A 15,092-nucleotide genomic window follows, 5' to 3' on the forward strand; every position below is an offset into this window, starting at 1 on the left:
GGCCGCCGTGCCGCCCCATTTCATCATTAATGTAAACTGTTCTGGCGCTCTGATGTGTCTGTGGATACGCCACTTTTACCCCAGACATCTGAACTAGCTTACAGTAAGAGCTTACCCTGGATGTTTTTTTTTCTTTTTCTGCGTAAGAGCAACACAGTTACCCAAGATCCTTTGTATCGGTAAATGTCATGTCGTGAACTCACTTGGAATTTCATTTCCCCATATTTACCCATTAACTGCTTTACAAAACCACAGCTTAATTGGAGCCTCGGGTCATAATCGAGCTTTTCCGACGAGTTTATCATTCCCATCGAAAACACTCTGAAACCAAATAGACCGTACTGGTTATTTACAAGGAAGTATTCTAAACCCCATTTTTAGCCGTACTCTCCAGTTATGTTTATCATATTTACTCCTATCAGAAATTTCCACTTTTCTGGCGTTTGAAATTTGAATATGAAAGTCCCACATCTAAAGCTGGTAGCTATATTAAAATGTGATCGTTCTGAAAATAGCCTGTATGGTAAAAGAACAGTCTTTTTTTTTTTTAACTGTCAACTATAAGGAAAAGTAGCAGCATATTTAACAAATAGAGCGGTGGGGGGGGTGGCACAGTGAATGCGAGCTACGTTAAACCGAGGTGTCCAGCGTCCGCTATCGCTCACCATCAGAGTAGACGAGGAATTTGATAAAATGCCTGTTAGGTAGAGGAAGCATAATGGGTATCCCAGCCTATGGCAAGCTAAGTGTGTTATAAGTGCAAGATCTAGGGCAGTGCATGAAAGACGAGAGCGAGAGAGAGAGAGAGAGAGAGAGAGAGAGAGAGAGAGAGAGAGAGAGAGAGAGAGAGAGAGAGAGAGAGAGAGAGAGAGAGAGAGAGAGAGAGAGAGACCCCAAAACCATGTTGCGTTCCACACTAGGGCCCCGGCTGGCAGGCTGAGGGTTGAGAGAATGAGGGCTCTGCTTGTTGCAAATTAGCCAAACTTTTTACCCCCCATTCATGCACATTTGCAAATTCTTCCGATTGAGAAAACAAATGCATCTGTTTTGTTCTTTCGAAACTTCATGGGAGACTGCAACGGGCCTCTGCACACCCGGCGTTCTCAGTCACGGTGGCAGTCACTCAGAGCAAACACAGACAAGCAGCACGGAGCCCATGCAGGTCCGATGCCCAACCTCCGCAAATCCCTCCAGTCCTTCTCCCAGCTAGACAGCACAGAGATGAGTCTCTCCCTCTGCTTCTGTTTGTCAAATTTCTCACTGCTTCCGTCTTACCCCGTTTTGGTCTCTCCGTTTCTATCCGTCTTGTCTGTATATTTTCTGCCCCCGTTTCCATCTCCAAGTCCTCTCTCTCACTTTCTCTGGACCTTTCTAACCTAGCCCAAGCTCTCCCATGACTTGCCTTAAATGAGGAAACACAGGGTCCCGAAGACCTCCACATCCCCCAACCCCCCCCCCCATATGCAGCCAACCTTGCCCTTGCTGCATATTTTCCATCCTGTAGTTGGCTTTTAAATATTCATGCCACTGGATGGAAGAGGTGAGGGGGGGTTGAAGGGGAGGTGGGAAAGAAGAGAAAAGAAAAGGAACGGAGGTGGTAAGGGGGAAGAGTGGGAGCCGCTGCTCCCTGCGGAGGGACGGCGGGCCCACATAGGAGGGAGGGGAGTGACTGAATCTGGAAGAGGCCTCATAATTTATTTAGACCCCGGGGCACCTGTGCCCGTCAGACGCTGAGGGCAGCCGTCACCCTGCAAAACACACTGGTGCTTGAATCAGAGAAGGAAGACGTGTCACTGATTTGCACAAATATTAGCATATGGCGACTGCTTGACGAGATATTTTTTGAGTGGTTGAGAAAGCAATGGTCGTGCCACAATCTTTGACTCGCCACACAATAATTAATTGCCCCTGGTTTTAAGCTGTGTGCCAGCAGCGGTTGGACAGCGGTGAGATGAAGTCTGCAAACCCACACAGTGAAGTGAGTCCCTACCTATGTGCTGCATTACTAACCCTCTCGCCTTGGAAAAGGTTACAAAAAATAGCAATATACAGTAAATATATAAGTTTAATGATATACAGCGACAGGCAGGGACGCAAGTCCATGAATACTGGGATGGCATCCAGCGCTATAATAATAATAATAACATTTGTATAGTGCTTTTCTAGACACCCAAAGCGCTTCACATTGAAGAGGGTAACTTAAATCAACCATCAGTACCTGTGCCCCTGTCCACAGGGTTAGTGGTTGTGTCAGGGAAGACATCCGACATAAAATTTTGCCAAATCTTTATGCGGATTGACAATACCATACCATATCAGTCAAGGCTCGGGTTAACAACGACCGCCATCGGTGCTGTGCCCTCACAGGGTACTGATGGAAACTATCAAATCCGCTGTGGCGACCCCTGGGGAAACAGGGAACAGGCCGAAAGAAGAAGACACAAGTTTAATGGTATACAGTAGTTGTTTATTTTTATACTTACAGACAGAGATCTTTAATAACTAATAACACGGGGGCGTCCGGGTAACATAGCAGTCGCTGCAAATAGCACCTCCTCTGGTCGGTCGGGGCACCTGTTCAGGGGGGAGGGGGAACTGGGGGGAATAGCGTGATTCCTCCACGCGCTACGTCCCCCTGGTGAAACTCCTCGCCGTCAGGTGAAAAGAAGCGGCTGGTGACTCCACATGTATCAGAGGAGAAATGTGGTAGTCTGCAGATCTCCCTGGATCAGCAGAGGGGGTGGAGCAGTGACCGGGACAGCTTGGAAGAGTGGGGTAATTGGCCAAGTATAATTTGGGAGAACAAAGGGGGAAACCCCCCTCCCCAAAAAGCAAAACAAAAAAAACTAACAACATATTTCAGTACACAGACCTTCATCAGGTTACCTGATGAAGGTCTGTGTAACATCTGTGAGATAAAAATAAAAGCCACCCTACTGTCCAGATGATAATAAGTCATGTGAGGCATACTCGATGTTCTATCAGTACCAAATGGCTGGAGGATGTTGAGGACATCCCTACTTTTACTCTGGAGTCTTGGGTGTGGCCTCTTCCTCCAGGTCACCCTCAGGGTAAATTAGCCCCTTGCCCAGGTAGCAGCTCACTGGGTTGAATTGGACACAGAGTGTTGTGCTGATGCTGGGGATGCAGGCCTGCCCGTGACCTTGTGCTATCAGGGCAGAGTGCACGCAGAGGTTGTTGTCCGCGTGGGTGTCATACAGGTAGAGTTGCAACCTGTCGCCATGGTAACTACAGAGTGTGGCCAACAAGGTTTGCTCACAGCACAACTTCTTAAAGGAGACAGTGGCTGCAGTGCTCCAACTGCCCATGGTGGGTTTGATTCCTGCGAGGGCTGATGGGATGGCTTGTGCTGGCAGCGCCGAGTAGCAGGATTTGAGGAGCTGGAGGTTGGCTCTCTCCACCACAATCATGTCTCCGAAGTCCACAGAATAAACCTCCACCTGGGTGGAGTTCAGGACCTGATGGATGACCACACGGTAGAACCACATGCCCCTGGGCCCCATGCAGCACACCTGCCCTGGCCGAACATAGCACTCAGGGAGGAAGTAGCGCTTACACACCACAGGGGAAGAGTAGCAGATCCTCATCTCAAACATCATATCCTCCATAATCCGGGCCTCCTTGCTCTCAGTGAAGCGCACATAGAAAAGACTTGGTGACTGAACATTCTCCACCACTGCTGCCACCTGCTCCCGAGGGCCCCACCGGGTCGGAGGCTTCAACTTCTGACCCAGTACAGCGTCCGGGCAAACCAATGAAAACGAACGCACCTCCACTGTGGGGTACATCTCGGTCATCTGTTGCAGGGTCGTGGTGCTGACACTGATCTCCTGGTCCTGGTTCGGGTAACTCGCACTGGACTGCTTCACTTCCTGTCCAGTGGATTTACACACACCCAATGGAGTGTTGGCGGCATCCTGGATGTTGGAAACTATCCAGTCTTGGTTCTGGTCCGGTCCTGCAGGCTTCAGGTCAAAGATGTCATCTAAGGCGCCCACCAACTCTGTAACACTGCTGAAGCCACTCTGAAGCACGGGAAGATCCTCACCAAACCACCTCTTGTATTCAACGGGGAGATGGTGAATTGATAATCCCTCGCTGCTCTGACCAACCACCTTCTGTAACTTGACCTTCAGCTCCTGACTGATGGTACCACCTACACTGTTCTTCAGGAGGCGCTCTTGGAGCTCCTCCGCCAGCTTGACGACACATTCCTGAGACAGACACTCTTCCTGGTGGAGATACGGTTCCGTTTGTTTCTCCACAACCAGCTCCAACCTGGTGTTGTCCTCAGCCGTCTCCAAACAGTGAGAGCATGAGGGGTTCTGGGTAATGGAGGGGTTTGAAGGACTCGGGTTCACTGGACAGGACTTCCCAGGCAATGCTGAGGAACTCTTCGGGCTGGTTTTGGTTGTTTGTAGCTTTATGGGTCCTGTCCTGATGGGCAGCTGGTGGACCTCAGCCAGGCTTTTGTTCTGCTCCTTCAGGGTCAGAACCAAACCCACAGAGTCCTGTCGGACCTGCACCAGGTCGGCCGCTGCCTCCAGCATCTCCCACACAGAGAAGAAGCCACACGCAGAGACCGGCAGAGGATAGCCGAAACGACGAATGAAGCTGCTCTCCAATTCAAACAACCTGAGGGGTCCCTGGTACAGTAGCTGACGGAGCTGTGCTCGGACATAGGCGGGAATGGGCGGTGGGGCGCGACACCTCCGGGGCAGCAGCAGGCGGGATTGCTGATGGCGCAAACGGGGGGAGAAGCGACTGACGACACCCTTCTTCTGGTTGTTAGCGGATTGGCGCACTAGCTGCTCAATGTCCCGGGTGCACTCGTCACTGACAGCCCTTAGCACCAGACTGCCATCGGCCAGGTAGCTGATGGACACCACATCTGGCATGTCCTTCACCATGTCCAGGACACTGATGAAACCCAGGGCCTTCAGCGGCATGTCGTGGCCCAGCATGGCGCTGTAATCTTTCTTCAACTGCTTCGGCGTCAGGTCCGTTTTAGCAGAGATGAGCAGCGAACGAACGTCTTTCTTCAAGTTAGCCAGCATATCCTCCTCGTGCATCCTGTGGCCAGCCATGTAGAAATCCTCAGAGGTTAAAAGAACAATTTAACACGTTTTCCTTGTAAACGGGTTCCAGCAGGAAGCCTACAGTACAGTTATTAAACGAGCCCAATCTTACGTAACAAAACTCTTTCGCAACCTTTTTTTTGTTGCATTTTCGACGTTGAACGCGACCTTTCTGTCACGTGCGGATCAACAACGTATCAGATGTTACGTATTACGTGAAAGCCGTTTGACGCACGTTCAATAACGCCAACACCGGAAATAAGCATCTTTTCTTATTGAAACGTTTAAATTCTACATACAACAAACACAAACAGATAAAACAAAAGAAAGAGGGGAGAAATAAAAGTAAAGAAAATGACAAAAAAACACACATAAAAAAAAACGAAAAACGACAGCCTCCCAAATGACACGAAAACGTAACAAAATGACGTGCTTTGTTGACCGATTACAGGCGAGGGTGTATTGGCGGAAACGGAAGTACACTGCAGGAAACGTAAATACGCCCCATAAAATAGAGACGCCCCACGAGGACGACAGTGATTTACGATCGGTTTCCCAGGTCCTTACCCGAACCTCACCCATCTCTGGCCTACTACCTAAACTTAGTCATCTGAAAAGTAATAGCACTTAACTTGTCACACGTTGTTGACACTCATCATAGGCATGTGGGAAAAACCCGGAAACCGCAGAGCGTTGGCAGGCAAGGCTTTCTGGCAACCGAACGTTCGTTTTGTCTGTAAGACTATGTGGATTTGTTATTATTACGTTATGTGTACGATAACATGAAATAATATCCAGTATAGACAAAACAATAAAGAAGAGAAAAGAGCGAAAGGGAATGAAACACCATTTCAAAATAAGCTAATCAATATGGAGTGGGGAGATTTCAGCCTTGGTGAAGGTTGAGTGGGCGACTCGCTGCGTTTTATCAAGGCAGCTTAATTTCCGCAGGCTTAATATCCTGGGAAATGCATGGAAATTGAACTGCGAGGGGAGAACAAAGAAGAAGTAGCGGGCATCAAACGACGTGGTGGATCTCAGAGTGTGATCTATCGTATGAGCACATAGACGCAAAGTAGGACAGGTGTACAAAACGTGTATGTAGGCATAAACTCACACGCGCAGATAACCTGTCAAAAGCGTAGCCATCCTTAGAATAAACTAAGCACGGCAATGCAAAGTTTACACCTTTTCCTTAAATATCCCGCAGTGAAATTATACTCTTTTCTGCCAAAATGACTGTGAGGGTTTGACTGCTGTATGTGCTCCGATGCATATGCTTGACTACAGGTCGTTAATTAGCTTAGCTGCTACATGTCTCCGGTTAACTGGCGGTGCTCTTCGGAGACACTTGGAATAGTTGCCCAGAGGCAAATTATAAATGAGAAACAGGTTATTAGGTTTCTGTCATGCATGCTAAGGTGTACGACTGTCATAAAAAGCACAGGAGTGAATACAGGGAAGAGTAATTATAATTTTGGGCCCTTCATTTACATCCCCATTCCCATTAAAGCGAATGATTTCAGAATCCACAATGATTTTAAAAAAAAGAAAGAAAAGAAGCATAGCCATGAATTGTCACGAATCAAAAACAAAACTGAAGAGCAAGAAAGGGCAAAGAAGGTAAACGATAAACCATGGCTGCCACCCGGCCAGATTGAACCAAATGAGAGCTCATCTGTATTAGTAATGATGACCGGCCGCTGCTTAGAGGAAATGAAATGGATCTCCAGATATTGCCAAGGAATGCAAAACAGCCACCTTCCACGCCCTCTATCCTGCTAACCCCCCAACCCCATTGCTCTTTCTCTTAAAAATACTTTCTTGTGAATCCTCAGCACAAAAACAACACCTGCAAGATTAACAACGCCGCTGCCACAAGGTAAGTCTGCCTTTAGGTCCTATTCTAATTTATCTCCTGAAGCAACCTGATCCCACCATTTACCCACCCCTTTCACACACACACACACACACACACACACACACACACACACGCATACACTTCTGCACGCTTCACAGAACAGTGACTAACGGCAACCTCATTCATTAAAACACCCCTTGATGTTTCGCACGGAGACAGGGTAAATGTGCTGGAACGCCTGCCCTGTCTCTGGTTGTGCGTGCGTGAGTACAGATACAGAGGCAGATAGACAGGTGGAGGAGAGGCTCGTCTTACACTCTTGCAGCCCTCGATCTGAGCTTTGACTGAACCGCTTCCGATGGAGACAGATACATATTTCATCAGCTATTAGGACTAAGACATAAGCCTAAGGGTGTCAGAGAGAGATCCTAGCATTAGCGGCACCCATTTTTTGCTGCCGACATGAATTAAGATATCAGTTCCAAAAGTAGAACGAGGGGAATGCAGGAAGCTCCATCTTATGAGCTTGCCATGAAGTTTCCATCTCAACGCGTTACGATCTCCTCAACAAGAGGCCTCCGGCTTCACACACCGATAGCAGAGAGAAAGCTGATAGTACACAGTCACTAGCACTCTTCACTTCACTGCTGGTGCAAGCAAGGCCATTCCTCTCTCTGGGACACTGTTCACGTCACACTTTAAGACTTCTACTTTATTTTCCATTTCACTTAAAATGACTGAAGCAGGCTAGTTCCCTGAGCTCTAATATATTAAGCCAGTGATGTGTGTACTGTGCCTGCATGCATGTCTGGTTTGAGGTCTGTGATGTGCGTATGCCTATGCCTATGCATATGTATATATATATATATATATATATATATATATATATATATATATATATACACACACACAGATGCAGGAAATAAATTTTTAATACATAGCAGTACAAGCCTGTTTTCTGCGTTGTGCACTCATCAGCTGCTAATGTGATTCAACAAAGACACAGTTTACGTTGCCCAGCGTCATGCCCCTAATTTCAGTGGACAACAACCAACCAGAGGAGAGAACATTTAAACTATAACAACCAATGGGGTAGGCAGTTACGATGCACCGCAACCAATGGTGTGGTAGAAAACATTACAACCAATGGGGTAAGGGACTGGGGCTTGTTCTGAAAAGCATTTAAAGGACCAGGACACTGTTGAAATAGCGTACATTTAAAATATAACAAGGTAATTTATGTAAATCATATAGTGGGGTGGTGTTGGGGCACAGTTGGAAGGACAGGCAGTTAAAAAAACAACAACATCTAATAAATCTCACATGTGTATCATCTAATGGAGGGGGAAGAGAATAATAAAGACATTTTACTTATAGTTACAAAGGAGATATATTTTTTCAGTGTCTACAGCTGGTGGCCAATTCATTTCTATTATTGTCTGTGAATGTTCTCATTCATGCAGGTCATGGTTATCCAAAGGAATTGAATCGAGTGCAACTGGACTTGGTATATATCCGTGAAGACGTTTCGCCTCTCATCCAAGATGCTTCATTTCTATTATTCAAGGTGGGCATATCAGGTCTGCAAATAATAAAATACTTTTCTGCCAAGCACAGGTTACATCTTTTACTGCTAATTGAATATGCATTGCTCTTTGCAAGGATTTTCCACGAGACAGAGTAACTGATATTCTTGTCTACCAATGACCAAATGTGGCGGCTTACGGCCGTTGCATTTTTTGCATGCTCATTTCTGAAGCTACTCATATTGGCGTTAAACCTAATTTTAAAAGGGCCCTCTGTTAATCCCACGTAAGTGTCCACATTGCAGTTGTCTTCTCTTGTCACCGATGGCTGGTAGATGACTCCCTCTGTGCGGCATTTTCCTTCTAGAGGACACGATGCCTTAACACGGCATTTGCAGTTGGAGGTGTTTGATGGGGTGAGGGGGTCTGTGTCTTGGCCATGATGCTTGTGTTGTGGGATGAAATAACCTGGCATGCAGCTGTAACTCATTTTGACAGTGTTCCCGTTGAATATTTTTCTCAATAGATGGTCTGGGGTAAAGCACTCATCCAAAAGTTTGAAAAATTGTTTTCCAATATTAGAGGCCACGGTGTCGCTGTAGGGAGGATTATAGCAGGTGAAGTTCCACCTTCTGCTGTGCCTTTTTTGTTTTTTTGCTAGCTGTCGCTAATTGGTGGTGGATTGTACTTCAGTCTGAAATTATATCCACATGTTTGTAAGGCTTGCTGGTTTGGGGGGGCTGCTTCATTAAAGATGGCTTCGCTGGATGATAAACATGAGAGCCTCTTGTTTATGCTCACTGGCATATTTTTCAAGATAGAGGGCGGATGATTGCGTTCTCTGTGGATGTAATGCAGTATAGTATTGGGCTTCACGTAGGGCCTGTATGTGCCATTTTTAAGGTCTAATGAGATGTCGAGGAAGTCAATCTGGTTTTTGTTAGCCTCAATTGAAATTTTTAGTCCACTGCTTGCGAATATACTGCACATTTTCTTTTTTACTCTCTCGACTTCTCTTGCCGGTTTGTTGCAGACTGCCAGCCCATCCTCTCTCTCTCTCTCTCTCTCTCTCTCTCTCTCTCTCTCTCTCTCTCTCTCTCTCTCTCTCTCTCTCTATCTATACATATATATATATATATATATATATATATATATATATATATATATATATATATTAGTAGAGCTGGGCTATAAGTCAACATAGTATCAATAATGTGATATAAAACTAGATATCGTCTGGGATTTTGATAATATGATAAAATTTAAATGTTGTCATTCCCTGGTCTTAAAGGCTGCATTGCAGTAAAGTGACAATTTTCTGAACTTAGTCAACTGTTTTACCTGAGTGAAATGAACAATGAATGTCTCTACCTGCTTGGTCATCATGTCCACAACACTAATATCCATTTACCAATGTTTTCTTGTGTGGTAAATATCTTATGGAAGCACCAATACACATCTCCAAAATACTGCCACATTATTGTTATCAAGGTATTCTGCCAAAAATATGGAGACATCAGATTTTGTATATTGCCCAGCCCTGAATTGGGTATGTGTGTTTTGTATTTTTGGTGGAGGGGAGATAATAAAATGTATTGTCATGGGGGTCTTATTTTGTGACATTTCCAAGCTACGAGAAACAACTAAGGGGGCTGATCAGATGGTTCTCAATGAAAGAGTGAAAAATGGAAGAGACAGAGGGACAATCAGACAGGCAGACAGACATAAGCAGAGACATAGACCAGGGGACCGAGATAAAGAAGCAGACAGATGCACAGACAAAAAAAAGGGGGGGTAAAAAAAAAAGAAAAGAAAAAATGAAAGCGAGGGATATTGAGCAAACTTGAGGAGGCTCTAAAATGCCACTCTGACATGACGATGAGACAGTTTGAGTCAGAGTCAGCCTCGCCTCCTAACAACTCCTTACACATCAATAACAGTGGCCACCACACGGCTAGCAATGCCAGCTGCACCGCTTCAAGGAACCACCAAAGTTAAACAATGTCTCGCTGCATTCCACACATCTCTCTGCCCTTTCCCAACCAGATAAATAGGACAGACATGACCAACTGGGACAACACAATAATCCCTTTATCTGGCCTTGGGTATAAGCTTGCGAGCCAGCTTACCTGTTACATCATTATCTATAGAGAAGACGAGGTGCGGAGAGGAGAGGAGGTCTGGAGAGAGGGGGGAGGAGGGGAGAGGAAGAGGGAGACCATGCAGGGTTAGGTAATAAGGTGAACCAACCAGTGTTATAGAATTTTCTGACTCCCCTTGGTGCGAGGCTAGGTTAGGTTAGGCTAACCCTACCCCCCCAACCCTAACCCGAACCCATTCATGCCAAGGGGAGTCGGATTCTGTGGGAAAGTCGGAAAATTCTATTACACCAGTATGGAAACACTAAAGCCACATTAGCGACAGAACAGACAGTTATTGAAGCACACGACAAAGCTGAAACTAATTCTATGTCACACTTTAATTTCAATGTGGCAGCTACATGCTAGCTCTCATTTAGATCAGAATATAGCCAGTTAAATTTAGCCTGCTTAGATCGAAACACTTAAACTGTCTCAGATTCATAACACAAGTCCATATTGGGCTAGAATACTTTTAATTGCTTTTCTTTTAGTAGTGGTTATTTAGGCTAAGTTTTACACATCTGCTATACTTTAGCCTGGATTTAGACTTTAGCCTAGACTTGCCAGCTAGGCTAAAGCTAGGCTAAATATTTGTGTTGAAAAGTGAAAGTCTAGCAAATGTCTAAATCTTAGCCTAAATAGCCACTACGAAAACAAAGTTGAATAGATTTTATTTATCATTTGTACATACATACAATGAAATTCACTCTCTGCATTTAACCCATCCTAGCTGTGTAGCTAGGAGGAGTGGGCAGCCGCCGTGCAGCACCCGGGGACCAACTCCAGTTCTTCTTTCCGTTGCCTTGGTCAGGGACACGGGCAGGAGTATTAACCCTAACATGCATGTCTTTTTGATGGTGGGGGGAGACCAGAGCGCCCGGAGGAAACCCACGCAGACACGGGGAGAACATGCAAACTCCACACGGAAAGGACCTGGGACGGCCTGGGGTTCGAACCCGGGACCTTCTTGCTGTGAGGCAACAGTGCTGACCACCGGGCCACCGTGCCACCCACGGAAATGAAAAGTATCCTAGCACAATGTAAGGACTTGAATCATGCATCTTAAACAATTATTTCATTTGGGTGCTACATAATTGTGTAATAATTAAAAGGTTTGGTCTAAAAATGGGCAATATTTAGCCAGATATGTTCAGAGCTAGATGAGAGCTAAGGTTTTGCCGCCATGTTGAAGTCGATGGGCCATGTAGCGAGGCTTGCCTGTGTTACGCCACAGCGGTACCAATCCCAGCATCAGTATAGAAGGGCCTTCCATTACAAGATGGATGAGCTGCGGTACGTGACCCTGTGTTCGCTATAGGCACTACGAGAGCGAGCAGTGTTAAAACTCAGAGGGGCGCCATGGAAATGACACGTTGCTTGTTTACCTTGAGCATCGGCGTTTTATTAGCATGAGTCGACCTTGCGGAAAATCTACATTTGCAAGGCTCTTAGGGCACACAGACCCTCGACAGCATGTAGTATCTTTGGCACATTTAGTGCAAACGTGTGTTTGTGTGTGTGGCGTGTCACATTCCCACAAAATGCACAACTAAAGGTGAGTCATCCGCTGCGCAGGTATGCATGTCTGCCGATTGGCATATCTGTCTCCTTTTCAATTTCCATTTGAAACGAGAAGAAGAAAAACAAATCTCTAAAGTAGGCAACGCAGAAGACACTTTTTTTGTCGCTCTTTTCCCCTCTTTTTCTCCCCACTGGTACTTGGCCAATTACCCCACTGCTCCACCCCCTCTGCTGATCCGGGGAGGGCTGCAGACTACCACATGCCTCCTCCGATACATGTTGAGTCGCCAGCCGCTTCTTTTCACCTGACAGTGAGGAGTTTCACCAGGGGGACATAGCAACTGGGAGGATCACGCTATCCCCCCCCCCCCAAACAGGCACCCTGACTGACCAGAGGAGGTGCTAGTGCAGCAACCAGCACAGATACCCACATCCGGCTTCTCACCCGCAGACACGGCCAATTGTGTCTGCCTGACCAAGCTGGAGGTAACACAGGGATTCGAACCAGGATCCCCGTGTTGGTAGGCAACGGAATAGACCGCTACGCCACCTGGACGCCCGAAACACACATTTCTGACTCTTATTCCTTTTGCTGTCATCTCAGTGCCGCCTGTTTTAACATAGTCAGTCAAATGGAGGAATTACTTAAGAGCTGATAAAAGAAAGAAAGAGAGGCGTTGATAACATCAAACCACCCCAGATGGTTTCTAGCAGGAACATAGTGTCCGTCGCAGATGATTGGTTTATGGCGTATTCTACTCCCTGAAATGTCAGGTCTATTGTTCTGTTAGATGCGGGGGAGGTCGTGTGGATTCACCGCGGATCAGACCACCGCAGCCAAAGTAAATAATCAGAGGGAACGCCGCGCCACACAAAGCCAGCGCGGGCAGGTGAGACACGCCTTTACGTAACCTTTGCCCTGAAAAGCCATCATCTGCAGCATGCACTATCTATATGCATCTACTCATCTGAACCGGAACTGGGTCGACGTTCTCGTCTCAGCTCCCGTCTTAGCTTAGCTTCGTGAACCCAACCCACAGCTGAACTTTTGTCTTTCGTCTAAACTGCACGCATGGCTGAGACTTCTTATTTCCTATGAAGTCGTTCTCCAAATGGATTATAAATAACTTCACAATGCCTCTGTTCTCTTCTGCGAGGCATAAGCCGCAGCTTGTGACAGCGAGAAAACGGCTCATTTACACTCACAAGCACACATGCCCACATGCACCAATAATGCACATGTTGACATACATATGCGTTTATGCAAGTGCGCACACGAGGTGTTACACAGTAAACAGGAAGTAAGCAAACACACACACACACACACACACACACTACCTCTCATAGCTTGGACACACAGCGGAAACCCTGTTCTCACTCCCTGATCTAATCCCTGGTGGCTGATGGGTAACGCTCGGGTCAATGTCAACCCTTGTGGCCCGTCCCCCACTAACAAAAGGAAATGAAGGGATGATCTCTCTCTCCCTCGCTCTTCTGCGCCAACCTTCACTCCCCTAGAAGACACACAGCAGGTTTTTATGGCCCGCTTGTTGACCTGCCACCTGGAAGCGACTGACGCTGTGTTGACTGACGGGACAGAATAGCGTTACATACATCTCCGTGTAGGTTCACTCAAGTAAATGCCGAGTCCGAAACCAAGCGCTACAAAGTGTTCTCTCTCTTAGATCCGATGAAATATAATGAGGATCCAAGGGGCCATTGATTAAATTGTTTTCTCAGTAATTCCAGTCTCCTCTTCTGGCTTCCTGCAGTTATAAAAAGAAACAAATCGTCTTTGAAATATGCTTAAAGGGAGTAATGATTAGTTTTAAAGGCAACGCAGCAAAAACAAACTGCGTATCTGCTGTATGGAGGGCGCGCAGTACTTCTGTCAACACAATCTGCCCTATGCAAAGCTAGACAGCCATCACCTGGTGGGCCTGTGCTTGTGTGTGTGTGTGTGTGTGTGTGTGTGCGTGCTTGTGTGCGCTTGTGTGTGGTGGGGCGTTGAGCATGAGTCCACGTGTGGTGCCATACCTCACACACACCTGTTCTTCCTCAGTGCCTCGCCTGAGCCCCAGACAAAGCTCCTGTGTGTGTGTGTGCACATGTGTGTGAAAACAGTGTTTAACTCCTCAGGCAGTTCCCCCGGTGCTGACTCTACTGAAACTTAAACATACTGTCTTCTAGGGGCGAAAAGGGACCATGCAGGAGGAACTGGGAGAAGAGAGGCCTTCCCAGAGAGTCATCTGGTTCCAATGCCGGGCCCGCTGGTGTGGATTACAGGGGCATATTACAGAAGAACTCAGGCTGACCTCTCATGTCCGTCCTTAGGGAAATGGGAACCAGCAATGATGGTGATGGTGGTGGTAGTGATAGTGGGGTGTGTGTGTGTGTGTGTGTGTGGGGGGTATCTGGGGGTGGGGGGGTAGAGACCTGCGGGCAGGCGGGCCACCCCGCGTGATTACTGCCCTTCTTCAACGAGGGAATTTGTTGGAAAATGTTTTCCACAACCCTACCTTGAAAAAATAATCATAAAAGAAGTTTCTTCCCCCTGAAACTCACAGCTAAAACAACGCGGACGCTAAAAAACTGCATGATATTTGCTGCCGTGAATACTTCCCAGGTGCTGTCATGGCGTTATTGCAGCTTTAGCAGATCGTAAAGCAACCAAACAGGCCTTCTTTAGTCTTCAAAGCGGCACCAGAACACGCTTGTTTTATCATATTAAACACAATAAGCAGCTGGTTTCTGAGCAAGCCTTTGAATTTTACTGCCCCGTCACACATTGGGGGGGGGGGGGTTGAACTACCCGAACACAAGCTTTAAGATGGGGGGAGGGGGGCACAAGTGGAGACACATGACTCGTACGGCTTGTAATTCTGGCAAGAAATAGATTCGATTCCCATTGCCAAATAATTAGCTAAAAAAAAAAACAACTGCT

The 15,092-nt window shown here is 46.7% G+C and overlaps 1 protein-coding gene across 1 annotated transcript in view; it reads right to left on the reverse strand.

Annotated features, from left to right (window-relative positions):
* The window catches only part of hipk2 (homeodomain interacting protein kinase 2), a 144,146-nt gene that overhangs the window by 102,625 nt on the left and 26,429 nt on the right, over window positions 1–15,092 (reverse strand). The window lies entirely within an intron of this gene.

This window comes from Lampris incognitus, chromosome 6, assembly GCF_029633865.1.
Source record: "Lampris incognitus isolate fLamInc1 chromosome 6, fLamInc1.hap2, whole genome shotgun sequence".
Classification (NCBI taxonomy): domain Eukaryota; kingdom Metazoa; phylum Chordata; class Actinopteri; order Lampriformes; family Lampridae; genus Lampris; species Lampris incognitus.